The sequence below is a fragment of the Capsicum annuum genome, chromosome 5 (assembly GCF_002878395.1).
Source record: "Capsicum annuum cultivar UCD-10X-F1 chromosome 5, UCD10Xv1.1, whole genome shotgun sequence".
Lineage (NCBI taxonomy): Eukaryota > Viridiplantae > Streptophyta > Magnoliopsida > Solanales > Solanaceae > Capsicum > Capsicum annuum.
In genome coordinates this window covers 33,111,226-33,117,164 of record NC_061115.1, presented here as the reverse complement: position 1 = coordinate 33,117,164, position 5,939 = coordinate 33,111,226, and the positions used below count along the sequence as shown (strand labels likewise).

General features: G+C 37.0%; 1 non-coding gene across 1 annotated transcript; it reads left to right on the top strand.

Moving 5' to 3' along the window:
* Nucleotides 1–5,537: 5,537 nt before the first annotated feature.
* Nucleotides 5,538–5,643, top strand: LOC124899080. The gene has a single exon (XR_007056218.1). It is a non-coding gene; the product is annotated as a small nucleolar RNA R71 (small nucleolar RNA).
* Nucleotides 5,644–5,939: the final 296 nt, after the last annotated feature.

The window sequence follows — 5,939 nt, the reverse complement described above, 5'->3', positions numbered from 1 at the left end:
ATATCATTCATGCACAGGTTGGACTTTTAGGCTAAAGTAGTTTCTAATAATCACAAAGAAAGCCTAAAATTATTTCACCAAATACTTAAATCAAGACTAGCTTTGAAAGACCAACGGAAAAAGTTCTAGATGACACAAGTAAGCACAAGAATCATTCAACAAACACTCACTACACATGGCATGCAAACTATTCTAAAAAGATCGATTTTACTTACTACTTTAGATGCATTCTCCAACCTTATAATGTGAGCCCCTTTCCGTTTCAAGTATGCTAAGAGACTATCATAATCCCTATGTAGGACAGAGGAGGTGGGACCCTCAAAGTCTCATCAGGACCTATGGGAAATCTAGAAACCAACTCTCGAACCATCTACGACACATCAATCAACACTCGAACGGTCCCACAGATGATAGTCTACAGGAGTCAAACTTATCTTGCACGGACTTACTCGTATCAATCTTTCTCTTTTTACTATTAGAAGTTGTGCCTTCACTGCACATTTTCAGTGGGTAAATTGGTGGCTTTGGTGCTACCCAATTATCATCCTCATACTCTTCAAATCCTGCTCGTTTGCACAATTGGGTGATCAAGGAAAGAAATATTAAGGTGGGCCCATCTCGTTCTTTATATGCATGGAACTCTGAGATAACAAAGATACCAACATTTAATGGAATATTTCTAGACTATAGAAGATCATCTAAGCTATTTTACCGACATATTGTTCATATTCCCTCATGGAGAGACACAACTGCAAATGATAGCTGGCCAAATCCTCGCCTCAACCATGAACTCACACGGAGTAATCCCTACTTTCATGGTTGCCCATGGTACATTCTTACCCAGGCAAATAGTTGACACTAACCAACTGCCCAAATCACAATCCTTAGTGTTAAACAGTGATTGATTGGAATTTGGCAAACCATACATCCTATCAATCTCCTCAGCTCCGAAATGGACCAGCTTACCCTTTATTTCCATCAATAAGGTGGAAAGTTTTATAGCCTTGGGATTGGCATAACACTCCCCCACCCATTGTTCATTGGCTTGAATGACTCCATACAAAGCACAACCAACCCAGAGTCTCCAACCTCTGATAAATAGTCAGGAGGGCCTTAGGAACTCGCTCAAGGGAGATCCCCTTTTAAGGGAATAACTTTTTGTTGGCCAAGTCTTCATAGTATGTTTCTTGGCAGTCGAGAGAGTGGAATCAATTTTGATCATATTCTCTTTCAACCTCAATTTCATATATAAGTCAATGCTCTATGCTTAGCCTTTGGTTTGAAAACCTGAAATCAATACACATGCATGAACTTCCAAGATTCTCATGTAAAAATAATGCAATGTGACTGAGAAAGGCTAAATAAATGGTTTAAGGATCAAATTTAGGCTCAAATAGTAGTTTCCATAATTTTACTCAGGCCTACAGACGGACCTCAGGTACCACATTCGCAATCGCGATACCTGCTGCTCAGGATTGCAGATGGGCCTTAGGTATCAGTCACATTCACGATCTGAAGTTGCGATCGTGATACCTACTGCTTAGGCCTATAAATGGCCTCAGGTATCGCTTTCACGATATGAGGTGGCAATCACGATATTTGCATACCCGGCGTCCCCAATAATTCCCAACTCAAATTTTGTCAAGTCCTTTTCACAAAAACATGCACAAACATGATGCACAAACCAAGAAACTAGAACTAGAACCCAAAATTACTTATTAATTACTTTAGGGACAAAAAATATATCTCAAAATTTCATGGAAGAAAATCATCAAACACTTGGTGTGCATCTAAATTCCCAATCATTTTTGCATAAATTTGAGTACTCAAGACTTCTCCAATGATTTTAACACTAAGTTATCAGTTACTAGAATTTTTTATACACAGAGATTTACCAAATTCTAGCACCAAAAATTAAAATAAATCACACCCAAATTCAACCCTAATCTTGTGAATAAGGAGGAATTTTACCACTTAAAGAGGAGATTAGGAGGCATACCTGAAGTTTGTGTGCAAAAGATACAAATGTAGAGCAATTGGACAACGTTTTAGAGTGATTAGAATGGATGAATGTTTGGATATTTAAGAGAGGAAAGTGAAATGAACCATTTGAAATCTTTCACCTTGTTTTTAAAACTATCGAGTATAGCGATCGTGATAAGCGTATCGCTTATGTGATGTTCGACTATAATTGATGGATCATTTACGCGATCTGTTTATCATGTTCACGATATCTGAGGACCTCAGGTGCTGAATTTTTGCATTCGCGATCTGTCCATCGCGTTTGCAAACTTGAGACCTTCAGGTACCGTCATAAATTTTCTCAATTCCCTTTTCTTTCAAGGAGGTGAACCCCAAACTCAATTTCAATCAACTCCGTGTATCTTAACCTACTCAAATCACTTTCAAAATTTTGTGTATTAGTTAAAAATAAAATCCTAAAGTGTTTTAACAACTAAAATTTAAGGGACAAATGATTTTTATTTTGGAAAAAAAGGGTTGCCTCACATCTAGCGCTTGATTTAACATCGCGACACGATTCCTATTGATTATTATTTTAAATCCTTAAAGCAAAGCCACTCAATCTTCACCTCTCCTGTCGACCAACATGGTAATGCTTCAACCTTTGTTTGTTTACCACAAATCTCTTCTTCTCAGTCTCTTCCAACACAATATCTCCACTATGATAAACATTTGAAATCACAAACAGATCCGACTTACCCGCAAAGAGTTTCAATCTAGAATTAAAAAAAAGCACATCATCCTTTATATGAAACTCCCATTTTAAGATTTTAGCATCATGCCACCTCTTTATCTTTTATTTATACAACACAGAGCTTTCATACGCTTTGAGTCAAAAATCTTCCAACTCATAAAGTTGATTCACTCTTGATTTAGATGCGTCCTCCCAATCCATATTCAACTTCCTCAAGGCCCATAAAGCCTTATGCTCCAACTAAATGGGTAAGTTACATGCCTTCTCGAACACCAATTGGTAGGGTGACATACCAAGAGAAGTTTTGTAGGCCATCCTATATCTATCAAGAAAGCAATATCATCCACGATCGGCTAGTCGATCGAATATTTAATTGATAAAAGGCATAGAAAATGATCTTTCTCTGTCTACTAGTTTAATTTATGATAGTCCATACATACCTTTAAACCCGTGATCAGATGGATGATCACAAGATCATTATTCTCATTTGGGACCACCCTTCTTGGAAACATATTGGATCGGACTCACCCGGGTACTATTTGGAATTGGGTAGACAACACTTGCATCAAGCCATTTTATAATTTCCTTCTTGACTACCTATTACATAGGTAGATTGAGTTTTATTTGGTGTTCCACACTAAGAACATGATCGACCTCTAATTTGATCTTGTGGGAGCAAATTTTGGGAGCTGTGACTATGATGTCCACTATAGTCCACCCGATAGCAAGGATGAACTTTTTCACGATAGATTTCAAGGCATCCACTTGACAAAGCTCATTATCACCCACAAAAATGATTGGCAAAGTATTGTTCTCACCCAAGAAAACATACCAAAGGTGGGAAGGCACATCTTAAGTTCAAGTTGAGGTGGTTTAATAATAGATGATTTAGCGGGTGGACTCTCACGATTTTTCAAATCAAGATTCAATTTGGTAGGGGTCATATTCTTCAGTATACTCACTCCACAAGTTCCACAACACATCAACAAAGGGGTCATCTACAAGATCCACTTCTATAGTGTTAGTCACCTCATCATCTATCACATCAATCACCCAAAATAGCTTACAACTACATATGTTGCTTCATAGACTTATACACATTGAAAGATACTTATTTATTGTTCACCCAAAACTTAATTTCACCACATTCAACATCAATTAAGGATCTTATGGTAGCCAAGAATATCCTACCAATAATGATCGAGACCTCATGATTGATCTCACAATCAAGAATAACAAAGTCTGCCAAAAAAATAAATTGTCAACTTTTACCAAAATATCATACAACACACCAGCAGGTTTTTTGATTGAACGACCAACTATTAAAAGCCTCATAGTGGTAGGATTAGGAGCACTCAACCCAACTTTTAAAATGCGATAAATGACATAAAATTAATACTTGCCTAAGATCATATAATGCTTTTCCAAATTTATACACCCCGATAGTGCAAGGAATAGTGAACTCACCTGAGTTTTCTTCTGTGCCGTCATTGTGCTTGACATTATGGCACTATAATTATGAGTTACCTCGATAGTTTCAAAATTCATGACTCATTTCTTTGTGACCATGCACTTCATTAATTTAGCATACTCGGTTATCTCTTGCAAAGCTCTAACAAAGGAATATTAACCAATAGGTTGCTAATATTGCAAGGAATTTCTTGAACTTGGCATTATCTTCTTTCTTATTGAGCCTTTATGGGAATGGGGAAGGGATTTTGATTTGTGATAATGGAATAATTAGAGTATTACCTGATTTTGGAGCATCACCATCAACGATTTTAGGAGCTTCCTCACTTTTGACCTTTCCTCAAATACCTTTGGAGTCTCAATAATTGGTCCATTAGGCTTTGGAACATCATCATTTGACTTTTCTAGATGCTTTATCTTTGTATTTGCATGTTCATCATTTTCCTTTTCACTGAGTCCTTTATAAAGATCAACAACATTCTTACCAAGAGTTCGACCACTCCTAGTGCCAATACTCTTGATGTGGGCATCATTTTTAGGATTGACAACCGTGTTACTAGGCAATCCATCTTTTGGCCTTTTATTAAGTTGTGTCAAGATTTGGCCCAATTGAGTTACAAGTTACTTGATTGAGGATGAATGAGATGTCATGATTTGATTGAGTTGTAAGAAGTAACATTTCATCTCTCTCACCATTTTATCAATCCCCTCAACCTCATTAAGCTATGAGCAAGGACATCTTCACTTTTGAGCTTCTTTAGGTCAATGGAGCTTGATTCTTTACCCTTGGACCTATTATGTGGAGGTATGTATTGGTCATAGTCTCTATTATTATCTCTCCAATCTCAATCTCTATCATGATTTGTATCCCGGTAATCTTTATCACGATTTAGTTTCTTCTAACCTTGATTCCTACATTGCCTTTGATAGGTAGGGCAGAAATCCCTTCTTGGTTTGACAAGAACTGAATTTTTTCATCAAGAGACTCTGCTTTCTCATCATCATAAGCTTTAACACTCTTATAAGAAACAACGTTGACCGCCTTAGAAGGATCTCCTATTATATGCTTGGTGAGAATATCAAGTTGAGTCATCACTTTAGCCATATTTGCATCTATTTACTCATCTTTTTTCTTTGCTCTTGGCTTACAAAGGATGTGGAGGGATCCCCTACGACCACCTCAGTATCACTTGTGTGTAAACCTATACTTTTCTTGGTCACTTGATCTAACAAAGCCTATGCAACACCATAAGATAATTTAACAATGGAACCACCGACCGTATTATCGGCTACCATCTTGCTCAATTGATCTAATGCCGTATAAACAATTTAAAAAATCATTTTATACGGAACCTCATGATTTTGGCATTGCATTAACTTATTTTTGAATCATTTCCAAGCCTCATATAATGGTTCACCACTAAGATGGTGAAAGTTAGTGATTTTATCCCTTAGTTGCAACATCCAATAAGGAGGAAAGTACCTTTCCAAGAATTCTTCCGTGAGCTCAACCTATGAAGTGATAGTCCTATGGGCAAAAGATCGCAAATATAAGACCGTTTCCCCCATCAAAGAAAATAAAAAAAGACGCAATCGAATCGATTCTTGATATATGTGGGTTATGTCAAATGGAGAACACATCAATAAAATTCTTCAAGTGTAGATTAAAATCGTCATATGCTTGACCTCCAAACAACCCTTTCATTTGAAGTAAATGAAGCATTACGCTAGTAACGTGAAGCACTTCATTTCT